Raw genomic sequence first — 14,574 nt, forward strand, 5'->3', positions numbered from 1 at the left:
GCACTTTCACAGATATTCAAACTTACCCCTTTACACTGATATTCCCCACTTAGCGCTTTCACTGATATTCCCACTTACCCCTTTACACTGATATTCCCCATTTACCACTTTACGTTGGTACTCCCACTTAGCGCTTTCACTGATATTCCCACTTACCCCTTTACACTGATATTCCCCATTTACCACTTTACGTTGGTACTCCCACTTACCCCTTTACACTGATATTCCCACTTACCCCTTTACACTGATATTCCCTACTTAGCGCTTTCAATGATATTCCCACTTACCCCTTTACACTGATATTCCCCACTTAGCGCTTTCACTGATATTCCCACTTACCCCTTTACACTGATATTCCCACTTACCCCTTTACACTGATATTCCCCATTTACCACTTTACGCTGGTACTCCCACTTACCCCTTTACACTGATTTTCCCATTTACCCCTTTACACTGAAATTCCCATTTAACCCTTTACACTGAAATACCCCACTTAGTGCTTTACACTGATATCCCCATTTACCCCTTTACACTGATATAACCCACTTACTCCTTTACACTGATATTTCCCACTTACCCCTTTACACTGATATTCCCCACTTAGTGCTTTACACTGATATTCCCATTTACCCCTTTACACTGATATTCCTCACTTAGTGCTTTACACTGATATTCCCACTTAATGACTTACACTGAAATGTCCCACTTACCGCTTTACACTGATATTCCCACTTACCCCTTTACACTGATATTCCCCACTTACTCCTTTACAGTGATATTCCCCACTTACCACTTTACGCTGGTATTCCCACTTACCCCTTTACACTGATATTCCCACTTAATGCTTTACACTGATATTCCCCACTTAATGCTTTACACTGATATTCCCAGTTACCCCTTTACACTGATATTCCCACTTACCCCTTTACACTGATATTCCCACTTAGTGCTTTCACTGATATTCCCACTTACCCCTTTACACTGATATTCCCCACTTGGCACTTTCACTGATATTCCCACTTACCCCTTTACACTGATATTCCCCATTAACCACTTTACGCTGGTATTCCCACTTACCCCTTTACACTGATATTCCCCAATTACCCCTTTACACTGATATTCCCCACTTACTCCTTTACACTGACACTCCCCACTTACTCCTTTACACTGACATTCCCACTTACCACCTTACGCTGGTATTCCCACTTACCCCTTTACACTGATATTCCCACTTACCCCTTTACACTGATATTCCCCACTTACCCCTTTACACTGATATTCCCCACTTACCTCTTTTCACTAATATTCCCACTTACCCCTTCACACTGATATTCCCCACTTCGCACTTTCACTGATATTCCCCACTTACCTTTTTTCACTAATATTCCCACTTACCCCTTTACACTGATATTCCCCACTTAGCGCTTTCACTGATATTCCCACTTACCCCTTTAAACTGATATTCCCATTTACCCCTTTACACGGATATTCCCCATTTACCCCTTTACACTGATATTCCCCATTTACCCCTTTTTACTGATATTCCCACTTACCCCTTTACACTGATATTCCCACTTACCCCTTTACACTGATATTCCCAACTTCGCGCTTTCGCTGAAATTCCCATTTACCCCTTTACACTGATGTTCCCATTTACCCCTTTACACTGATATTCCCCACTTAGTGCTTTATACTGATATCCCCATTTACCCCTTTACACTGATATTCCCCACTGAGTGCTTTACACTGATATTCCCATTTACCCCTTTACACTGATATTCCTCACTTAGTGCTTTACACTGATATTCCCACCTAATGCCTTACACTGAAATGTCCCACTTCCCGCTTTACACTGATATTCCCCACTTGCCCCTTTACACTGATATTCCCCACTTAGCGCTTTCACTGAAATTCCCATTTACCCCTTGACACTGATATTCCCCACTTACCCCTTTACACTGATATTCCCCATTTACCCCTTTACACGGATATTCCCCATTTATCCCTTTACACTGATATTCCCACTTACCCCTTTACACTGATATTCCCCACTTACCCCTTTTCACTGAAATTCCCACTTACCCCTTTTCACTGATATTCCCCACTTAGCGCTTTCACTGAAATTCCCATTTACCCCTTTACACTGATATTCCCCACTTACTGCTTTACACTGATATTCACCATTTACTGCTTTACACTGATATTCCCCACTTACTGCTTTCCACTGATATTCCCCATTTACTGCTTTCCACTGATATTCCCCACTTACTGCTTTACACTGATATTCCCCACTTACCCCTTTACACTGATATTCCCCACTTACCCCTTTAGACTGATATTCCCCACTTACCACTTTACACTGATATTCCCCACTTAATGCTTTACACTGATATTCCCACTTACCCCTTCACACTGATATTCCCACTTACCCCTTCACACTGATATTCCCACTTACCCCTTTACACTGATATTCCCACTTACCACTTTACACTGATATTCACCATTTACTGCTTTACACTGATATTCCCCACTTACTGCTTTACACTGATATTCCCCACTTACTGCTTTACACTGATATTCCCTACTTACCCCTTTACGCTGGTATTCCCCACTTACCCCTTTACGCTGGTATTCCCATTTACTGCTTTACACTGATATTCCCCACTTAATGCTATCCACTGATATTCCCCTCTTACCCCTTTACACTGATATTCCCCACTTACCCCTTTACACTGATATTCCCCACTTACCCCTTTACACTGATATTCCCACTTAATGCTTTACACTGATATTCCCCACTTACCACTTTAGACTGCTATTCCCATTTACCACTTTACACTGATAGTCCCCATTTACTGCTTTACACTGATATTCCCCACTTACTGCTTTACACTGATATTCCCAACTTACTGCTTTCCACTGATATTCCCACTTACCCCTTTACACTGATATTCTCCACTTACCGCTTTACACTGATATTCCCCACTTACTGCTTTACACTGATATTCCCACTTACCCCTTTACACTGATATTCCCCACTTACCCCTTTACACTGATATTCCCCACTTACCCCTTTACACTGATATTCTCCAATTACTGCTTTACACTGATATTCTCCAATTACCCCTTTACACTGATATTCCCATTTACCCCTTCACACTGATATTCCCCACTTACCCCTTTACACTTATATTCCCCACTTACCCCTTTACACTGATATTCCCACTTACTACTTTACACTGATATTCTCACTTACCCCTTTACACTGATATACCCACTTCATGCTTTACACTGATATACCCCAATTACTGCTTTACACTGATATTCCCCACTTACTGCTTTACACTGATATTCCCCACTTATCCCTTTACACTGATATTCCCACTTAATGCTTTACACTGATATTCCCCACTTACCACTTTACGCTGGTATTCCCACTAACCCCTTTAGACTGCTATTCCCATTTACCACTTTACACTGATATTCCCACTTACCGCTTTACACTGATATTCCCACTTAATGCTTTACACTGATATTCCCCATTTACTGCTTTACACTGATATTCCCCATTTACTGCTTTACACTGATATTCCCCACTTACCCCTTTACGCTGGTATTCCCATTTACTGCTTTACACAGATATTCCCCACTTAATGCTTTACACTGATATTCCCCTCTTACCCCTTTACACTGATATTCCCCACTTACCCCTTTACACTGATATTCCCACTTAATGCTTTACACTGATATTCCCCACTTACCACTTTACGCTGGTATTCCCACTAACCCCTTTAGACTGCTATTCCCATTTACCACTTTACACTGATAGCCCCCATTTACTGCTTTACACTGATATTCCCCACTTAATGCTTTACACTGATATTCCCCACTTACCCCTTTACGCTGGTATTCCCATTTACTGCTTTACACAGATATTCCCCACTTAATGCTTTACACTGATATTCCCCTCTTACCCCTTTACACTGATATTCCCCACTTACCCCTTTACACTGATATTCCCACTTAATGCTTTACACTGATATTCCCCACTTACCACTTTACGCTGGTATTCCCACTAACCCCTTTAGACTGCTATTCCCATTTACCACTTTACACTGATAGCCCCCATTTACTGCTTTACACTGATATTCCCCACTTAATGCTTTACACTGATATTCCCCACTAACCCCTTTAGACTGCTATTCCCATTTACCACTTTACACTGATAGCCCCCATTTACTGCTTTACACTGATATTCCCCACTTAATGCTTTACACTGATATTCCCCACTTACCCCTTTACACTGATATTCCCCACTTACCCCTTTACACTGATATTCCCATTTACCCCTTCACACTGATATTCCCCACTTACCCCTTTACACTGATATTCCCCACTTAATGCTTTACACTGATATTCCCACTTACCCCTTCACACTGATATTCCCATTTACCCCTTCACACTGATATTCTCCACTTACTGCATTACACTGATATTCCCCACTTACTGCTTTACACTGATATTCCCCACATACCCCTTTCCAATGATATTCCCCACTTACCCCTTTACACTGATATTCCCCACTTACTGCTTTACACTGATATTCCCAACTTACTGCTTTACACTGATATTCCCACTTACCCCTTTACATTGATATTCTCCACTTACCGCTTTACACTGATATTCCCCATTTACCCCTTTACACTGATATTCCCCACTTACTGCTTTACACTGATATTCCCCACTTACCCCTTTACACTGATATTCCCCACTTACCCCTTTACACTGATATTCCCCACTTACTGCTTTACACTGATATTCCCAACTTACTGCTTTACACTGATATTCCCACTTACCCCTTTACATTGATATTCTCCACTTACCGCTTTACACTGATATTCCCACTTACCCCTTTACACTGATATTCCCCACTTACTGCTTTGCACTGATATTCCCCACTTCCTGCTTTACACTGATATTCCCCACTTACCCCTTTACACTGATATTCCCATTTACCCCTTCACACTGATATTCCCCACTTACCCCTTTACGCTGGTATTCCCACTAACACCTTTAGACTGCTATTCCCAATTACCACTTTACACTGATATTCCCCACTTAATGCTTGACACTGATATTCCCCACTTACCACTTCACACTGATATTCCCCACTTACCACTTCACACTGATATTCCCCACTTACTGCTTTACACTGATATTCGCAACTGACTGCTTTACACTGATATTCCCACTAACCCCTTTGCACTGATATTCCCCATTTACCACTTTACACTGATATTCCCCACTTACTGCTTTACATTGATATTTGCAACTTACTGCTTTACACTGATATTCCCACTTACCGCTTTACACTGATATTCCCCACTTACCACTTTACACTGATATTCCCACTTACTGCTTTACACTGATATTCCCACTTACCGCTTTACACTGATATTCCCCACTTACCACTTTACACTGATATTCCCACTTACTGCTTTGCACTGATATTCCCACTTACTGCTTTACACTGATATTCTCACTTACCCCTTTACACAGATATTCCCCACTTACCCCTTTGCACAGATATTCCCACTTACTGCTTTACGCTGATATTCTCACTTACCCCTTTACACAGATATTCCCCACTTACCCCTTTACACTGATATTCCCACTTAATGCTGTACACTGATATTCCCCACTTACCACTTTACACTGATATTCCCCATTTACTGCTTTACACTGATATTCCCCACTTACTGCTTTACACTGATATTCCCCATTTACTGCTTTACACTGATATTCCCCACTTACTGCTTTGCACTGATATTCCCCACTTACCCCTTTACACTGATATTCCCCACTTACCACTTTACGCTGGTATTCCCATTTACTGCTTTACACTGATATTCCCCACTTAATGCTTTACACTGCTATTCCCCACTTACCCCTTTACACTGATATTCCCACTTAATGCTTTACACTGCTATTCCCCACTTACCCCTTTACACTGATATTCCCACTTAATGCTTTACACTGATATTCCCACTTAATGCTTTACACTGATATTCCCCACTTACCACTTTACGCTGGTATTCCCACTAACCCCTTTACACTGATATTCCCATTTACCACTTGACACTGATAGTCCCCATTTACTGCTTTGCACTGATATTCCCACTTACCCCTTCACACTGATATTCGCATTTACCCCTTCACACTGATATTCCCATTTACCCCTTCACACTGATATTCCCATTTACCCCTTCACACTGATATTCCCCACTTACCCCTTTACACTGATATTCCCACTTAATGCTTTACACTGATTTTTTTTTATTTATTTCCAAAATATACTTTATTCATAAAAATCTGTAAAAATTACATTGCCAAACAGTTTCCAAACAGCACCAAAAAACACAAACATTGCAAGGGAGATCAGTTTCCTTCAATACTGTCATGAGTTTCTTCCCAACCCTTCCGTTTCACAATTGTCATGTCAATTACAGTTTTACATTTACAGCAATTGAGAATATTAACGATACAGTTCGAGGGGTTTCCCATGGATCCAGCCCCTCAGTCCAGCTTGGTGGGGGGACCTTACACTGTGCTCTTTCCCCATTGAGCCTTTGCTGCGGCTGCCCCAAGCTTTAGTGCGTCCCTCAGCACGTAGTCCTGGACCTTGGAATGTGCCAGTCTGCAACATTCGGTGGTGGACAACTCTTTGCGCTGGAAGACCAGCAAGTTTCGGGCAGACCAAAGGGCGTCTTTCACCGAATTGATAGTCCTCCAGCAGCAGTTGATGTTTGTCTCGGTGTGCGTCCCTGGGAACAGCCCGTAGAGCACAGACTCCTGTGTTACAGAGCTGCTTGGGATGAACCTTGACAAAAACCACTGCATCTCTTTCCACACCTGCTTTGCAAAGGCACATTCCAGGAGGAGGTGGGCGACCGTCTCTTCCCCACCACAGCCAACGCGGGGGCACTGTGCGGAGGGGGCGAGACTTCGGGTGTGCATGAAGGATCTGACGGGGAGGGCCCTTCTCACCACCAGCCAAGCTACGTCTTGGTGCTTGTTTGAAAGTTCTGGTGATGAGGCATTCCGCCAAATGACTTTGACGGTCTGCTCGGGGAACCATCCGACAGGATCCACCGTTTCCTTTTCCCGTAGGGCCTTGAGGACATTCCGTGCAGACCACTGCCTGATGGACCGGTGGTCAAAGGTGTTTTTCCGCAGAAACTGCTCCACGAAGGATAGGTGGTACGGCGCCGCCCAACTGCATGGTGCGTTCCGCGGCAATGTGACCAGGCCCATCCTTCGCAACACCGGGGACAGATAGAACCTCAGCACGTAGTGACACTTGGAGTTTGCGTACTGGGGATCTACACATAGCTTGATGCAGCTGCACACGAAGGTGGTCATCAGGATGAGGGCCACGTTGGGTACATTTTTCCCGCCCATGTCCAGAGATTTGAACATCGTGTCCCTCCGGACCCGGTCCATTTTAGATCCCCAGACGAAGCGGAAAATGGCTCGGGTGACTGCCACGGCGCAGGAGTGGGGTATGGGCCAGACCTGCGCCACGTAGAGCAACAACGTGAGCGCCTCGCACCTGATGACCAGGTTCTTACCCACAATGGAGAGAGATCGCTGCCCCCACATGCCCAACTTTTGTCGTACCTTGGCTACTCGCTCCTCCCATGTCTTGGTGCACGCCCCGGCCCTTCCGAACCATATCCCCAGCACCTTCAGGTAATCTGACCTGACGGTAAAGGGGACAAAGGATCGGTCAGCCCAGTTCCCATAGAACATGGCCTCGCTCTTGCCGTGGTTAACTTTGGCTCCCGAGGCCAGTTCGAACTGGTCGCAGATGCTCATCAGTCTGCGCACGGACAGCGGATCCGAGCAGAAGACGGCGACGTCATCCATGTACAGGGAGGTTTTAACCTGAGTGCCTCCGCTGCCTGGGATTGTCACCCCTCTTATGCTCGCATCCTTCCTAATAGACTCAGCAAAGGGTTCAATACAGCAAACAAACAAGACCGGGGACAGAGGACAGCCCTGTCTGACTCCAGATTTGATCGGGAAACTTTCCGATTCCCACCCGTTGATTGACACTGCGCTACTGATGTTTGTGTAGAGCAGTTGTATCCAATTGCAGATTCCCTCCCCAAACCCCATTTTGGAAAGCACGTCCATCATGTAGGTGTGCGATATCCTGTCAAAAGCCTTCTCCTGGTCCAGGCTGATGAGGCAGGTGTCCACCCTCCTGTCCCGTACGTAGGCGATCGTATCCCTGAGTAGCGCGAGGCTATCAGAGATCTTCCTGCCGGGTACAGTACAGGTCTGATCGGGGTGAATCACCAGCTCCAGAGCAGACTTGACTCGACTGGCTATGACTTTGGACAGAATCTTGTAATCAACATTAAGCAGTGAGATGGGCCGCCAATTTCTGATTTCTGCCCTCTCCCCCTTCTGCTTGTAAATGAGGGTGATGATGCCTTTTCTCATGGATTCTGACATGCTACCGGCCAGGAGCATACTCTTGTATACTTCCAGCAGGTCCGGGCCGACCCAGTCCCACAGGGCCGAGTACAACTCGACCGGTAAGCCGTCGCTCCCGGGAGTTTTACTCGCCTCGAAAGACTCGACGGCCTTTGTCAGCTCGTCCAGAGTTAGCGGCTTGTCCAGTCCCTCCCTCCTGCTGTCATCTAAGACCTCTGTGATAGATGACAGGAAGGACTGGGAGGCTCTGCTGTCTGTGGGCTTCGCGTCATACAACCCAGCATAAAAGGATTTGCTGATCCTTAGTATGTCGGACTGCGAAGACGTTACCGAGCCATCTTCTTCCTTCAGGCTGCTGATAACAGAGCTCTCTCTGTGTACCTTTTGGAAGAAGTAACGCGAGCACGTCTCATCCTGCTCGATGGAGCGGACTCTGGACCGGAAGATGATCTTGGAGGCCTCCTTGGCAAAGAGCGAGGCCTGCTGGCTCTTCACCTCTTGGAGGTCCTCCTTGACCTCGACCCCCATTGACTGCAACCGGAGTAGATTTTGCATAATTTTCTGGAGTCGGGACAGTTCCCTCTGTCTCTCTCTCGCCTTCTGAACACCTTTGTGGATGAAGAACCTCTTGATGTTCTCCTTAATCGCTTCCCACCAGTGAACTGGAGACTCAAAGAGGGGTTTCACGGTCCTCCAACCATTGTAATCCCTTTTGAGTTCCTCAACGTTCTCTGGGGTCAGCAGTGTCGCATTGAGCTTCCACGTCCCTCTGCCAACCCGCTGGTCGTCCTGTAAGTGACAGTCGGCCAGTAAGAGGCAGTGGTCGGAGAAGAACACCGGCTTGACGTCGGTGGATCCGACCGTGACCGCACGGGACACAAACAGGAAGTCAATCCTGGAACGGGCAGACCCGTCCGATCTTGACCATGTGTATCTGCGCTGCGCTCCGTCTGCAGGTTTGCTGAAGACGTCGTGCAGTTTGGCATCTTTAACTGTTTCTCTTAGGAATCTGGACGTAGCGTCCAGTTTGCTGTCGTCACTGCCGGATCGTCCAGCCGCATCGATGATGCAGTTGAAGTCACCGCCTAGGATGACCGGCCTGGACGTCGCCAGCAGCAGTGGGAGCTGCTGGAAGACGGTCAGCCGCTCGCTGCGTTGTACCGGGGCGTACACGTTGATCAACCGGAGCGGAGCGTTGTTGTACATCACGTCTGCTACGAGGAGGCGGCCGCCCACCACCTCCTTAACTTCGGAGATGGTGAAGTTACCTGCCCGCAGCAGAATACCCAGGCCGGAGGAACGGCAGTCATTACCCCCCGACCAGATCGATGGCCCGTGGGACCACCATCGCGACCACTGCCTGTAGGTGCTGAGGTGTGGTATTCCACACTCCTGCAGAAACAGTAGGTCAGCTTTGACCTTGGCAAGGTAATCCAAGGTTGAAACACATCGCGTAGTCGATTTAATGCTACGCACATTAATGGAAGCAATTCTTATACCCATTTTTTACTAAAAATTAGTTGTTGCTTCCCATACCATTTGTCCTCGCTAGTCCCAGTCCTTCGGGATGTTCCTGCATACCCATCGTGTGCGCAAGCAGTTTCACGTTGGTTGGGCTCAGAAATCCCTCCTGATTTTTCCTGCAGGGTTTGTGCCGCTCGGGTGACATCGGGGGGGTCTTGTAGGCGGAGAGGATTGGGTTGTCCTCAGCTGCTTCCATCTGTTCCTCCTCGAAAACATCACAGCTCAGGTGCGCCAGACGTGTCTTTGCTCCCGGTGTCCCGGAGCTGAGCTGCGTTGTCCACGTCGTTACGTGTGGGGCATTGGGGTTGGGCCACGCCGGGCCCATCACAGCTTCCAGTGCCCGGGGGCTGGGATGCTTTATCATCCATCTCGGAGTTCTGCCGCCTCTTTTGAAGGGGCTGTCGTTCCAGCATTTCCCCGTCCAGTGAAGAGCAGTTGTTGCAGTCTGATTCAGAAGAGAGCCTCCTCTTGCCACTGGTTTGGGTGGTGGCTTTGGGATGTTTTTTCTTTGTGGTTTTCCTCTGGACCACTTGCCACTGACCTGTTTGTCCATCTGCTGCCTCCTCCTCCATTGATTCTGTCTGTGGAGGAGGGGTTTCCGGGCGCTGGGTAGGTGCTGGATCGTTGGTTTCAGCTGCCTCCCCTTCCTTCTCAGGTTGAAGTTCCTCACTGCGGAGAAAGTTGCTGGTCTCCTTTCGAACAGCGGACGCCTTCGTCGAACCTTCTCCCGGCCTTTCCTTGGACCTTGCCGCCTGAGCATAGCTGAGGCAACGTTTGGGGCAGGTCTTGTAGAGATGGCCTGCCGCGCCGCACAAGTTGCAACACTTAGTCTGCTTACAGTCCTTGGTCTGATGGCCTTCCTCCTTGCAGTTCTTGCAAACAACCGTGCTGCAGTTGGCTGCCATGTGACCAGATTTGCCACAGGTGCGGCAAACTCTGGGCTGCCCAGCGTAGACCAAGAAGCCTCGACTTCCCCCAATAGCGAAGCTGGAGGGAGGGTGGATGATGGCTCCACTGGGATCTACCTTCAAGGTCACCTTGACCTGCCGCTTGCTGGTCCAGATCCCAAAGAGGTCCTTGACATCAGTGCTGCTGCCGGCCACCTCGACGTACCTGGCGAGAAAGGTGAGTACATCCACCACCGGAACATGGGGGTTGTAGAGGTGAATCGTCACCACCCGGTCCCATTGTGACGGAAGCGTGAAGAGCGGCTCCGCTGTGAGGATCGACAGTGGCGCCCGGTCCCCTTTCTCCTTGAACGTCTTCAGGAACTTGATGCATCCCGCCACGTTCCGGAACGTCACGTCGAAGTATCCACTGCTGGGGAAATCCTGCAGGTAGAAGACGTCCGTCGCTTGAAATCCGCAGCAATCGAAGAGAATTTTCTTGATGAAGAAGGTGCGATCGACCGGTGCATCTCCTTCTTTGTCCTTCACGACCACCCGAACGGTGTTGCGCACTCCCTTGCCCGAAGCTCGAAAATTGGTTATAGCCATTTTACTCAAAGCTTCCCCAGGATCAAAAGGCAATGATCATGGTCTCTTCTCAATCAAATAAGCACTGAAAAGAACAGATACTACACTTGATCTTAACCAAAAGGCCGAGAAGCGATCTCTCCTGGACATTGATTCAGAATCCGATCACTCCTGGACATTGATTACGAATCCGATCACTCCTGGACATTGGTTAAGAATCCGATCACTCCTGGACATTGATTACGAATCCGTTCTCTCCTGGACATTGATTAAGAATCCGATCGCTCCTGGGCATTGATTAAGAATCCAATCACTCCTGGACTTTGATTAAGAATCCGATCACTCCTGGACATTGATTACGAATCCGATCTCTCCTGCACATTGATTAAGAATATGATCACTCCTGGACATTGATTAAGAATCCAATCACTCCTGGACATTGATTACGAATCCGATCACTCCTGGACATTGGTTAAGAATCCGATCACTCCTGGACATTGATTACGAATCCGATCTCTCCTGGACATTGATTACGAATCCGATCTCTCCTGGACATTGATTAAGAATCCGATCTCTCCTGGACATTGATTAAGAATCCGATCACTCCTGGACATTGATTAAGAATCCGATCTCTCCTGGACATTGATTACGAATCCGATCTCTCCTGGACATTGATTAAGAATCCGATCACTCCTGGACATTGATTACGAATCCGATCGCTCCTGGACATTGATTACGAATCCGATCACTCCTGGACATTGATTACGAATCCGATCTCTCCTGGACATTGATTAAGAATCCAATCGCTCCTGGACATTGATTAACAATCCGATCGCTCCTGGAAATTGATTACGAATCCGATCACTCCTGGACATTGATTACGAATCCGATCTCTCCTGGATATTGATTAAGAATCCGATCGCTCCTAGACATTGATTACGAATCCGATCACTCCTGGACATTAATTACGAATCCGATCACTCCTGGACATTGATTACGAATCCGATCTCTCCTGGACATTGATTACGAATCAGATCACTCCTGGACATTGATTACGAATCCGATCTCTCCTGGACATTGATTACGAATCCGATCACTCCTGGACATTGATTACGAATCCGATCACTCCTGGACATTGATTACGAATCCGATCACACCTGGGCATTGATTACGAATCCGATCACTCCTGGACATTGATTACGAATCCGATCACTCCTGGGCATTGATTCCGAATCCGATCACTCCTGGGCATTGATTAAGAATCCGATCACTCCTGGGCATTGATTACGAATCCGATCACTCCTGGGCATTGATTAAGAATCCGATCACTCCTGGGCATTGATTCCGAATGCGATCACTCCTGGGCATTGATTACGAATCCGATCACTCCTGGACATTGATTACGAATCCGATCTCTCCTGGACATTGATTAAGAATCCGATCACTCCTGGACATTGATTACGAATGCGATCACTCCTGGACATTGATTAAGAATCCGATCACTCCTGGACATTGATTACGAATCCGATCACTCCTGGACATTGATTACGAATCCGATCACTCCTGGACATTGATTACGAATCCGATCACACCTGGGCATTGATTACGAATCCGATCACTCCTGGACATTGATTACGAATCCGATCACTCCTGGGCATTGATTACGAATCCGATCACTCCTGGGCATTGATTAAGAATCCGATCACTCCTGGGCATTGATTACGAATCCGATCACTCCTGGGCATTGATTAAGAATCCGATCACTCCTGGGCATTGATTCCGAATGCGATCACTCCTGGGCATTGATTACGAATCCGATCACTCCTGGACATTGATTACGAATCCGATCTCTCCTGGACATTGATTAAGAATCCGATCACTCATGGACATTGATTACGAATGCGATCACTCCTGGACATTGATTAAGAATCCGATCACTCCTGGACATTGATTACGAATCCGATCACTCCTGGACATTGATTACGAATCCGATCACTCCTGGACATTGATTAAGAATCCGATCGCTCCTGGACATTGGTTAAGAATCTGATCACTCCTGGACATTGGTTAAGAATCTGATCGCTCCTGGACATTGATTAAGAATATGATCGCTCCTGGACTTTGATTAAGAATCCGATCACTCCTGGACATTGATTACGAATCCGATCTCTCCTGCACATTGATTAAGAATATGATCACTCCTGGACATTGATTAAGAATCCAATCACTCCTGGACATTGATTACGAATCCGATCACTCCTGGACATTGGTTAAGAATCCGATCACTCCTGGACATTGATTACGAATCCGATCTCTCCTGGACATTGATTACGAATCCGATCTCTCCTGGACATTGATTAAGAATCCGATCTCTCCTGGACATTGATTAAGAATCCGATCACTCCTGGACATTGATTAAGAATCCGATCTCTCCTGGACATTGATTACGAATCCGATCTCTCCTGGACATTGATTAAGAATCCGATCACTCCTGGACATTGATTACGAATCCGATCGCTCCTGGACATTGATTACGAATCCGATCACTCCTGGACATTGATTACGAATCCGATCTCTCCTGGACATTGATTAAGAATCCAATCGCTCCTGGACATTGATTAACAATCCGATCGCTCCTGGAAATTGATTACGAATCCGATCACTCCTGGACATTGATTACGAATCCGATCTCTCCTGGATATTGATTAAGAATCCGATCGCTCCTAGACATTGATTACGAATCCGATCACTCCTGGACATTAATTACGAATCCGATCACTCCTGGACATTGATTACGAATCCGATCTCTCCTGGACATTGATTACGAATCAGATCACTCCTGGACATTGATTACGAATCCGATCTCTCCTGGACATTGATTACGAATCCGATCACTCCTGGACATTGATTACGAATCCGATCACTCCTGGACATTGATTACGAATCCGATCACACCTGGGCATTGATTACGAATCCGATCACTCCTGGACATTGATTACGAATCCGATCACTCCTGGGCATTGATTACGAATCCGATCACTCCTGGGCATTGATTAAGAATCCGATCACT

At 46.6% G+C, this 14,574-nt stretch overlaps 1 pseudogene; it reads right to left on the reverse strand.

Annotated features, from left to right (window-relative positions):
* Nucleotides 1–11,532: 11,532 nt before the first annotated feature.
* LOC137352290 (U2 spliceosomal RNA) lies at nucleotides 11,533–11,641 on the reverse strand (annotated as a pseudogene).
* Between the last annotated feature and the right edge of the window lie 2,933 nt (nucleotides 11,642–14,574).

The sequence above is a fragment of the Heterodontus francisci genome, chromosome 37 (assembly GCF_036365525.1).
Source record: "Heterodontus francisci isolate sHetFra1 chromosome 37, sHetFra1.hap1, whole genome shotgun sequence".
NCBI lineage: Eukaryota > Metazoa > Chordata > Chondrichthyes > Heterodontiformes > Heterodontidae > Heterodontus > Heterodontus francisci.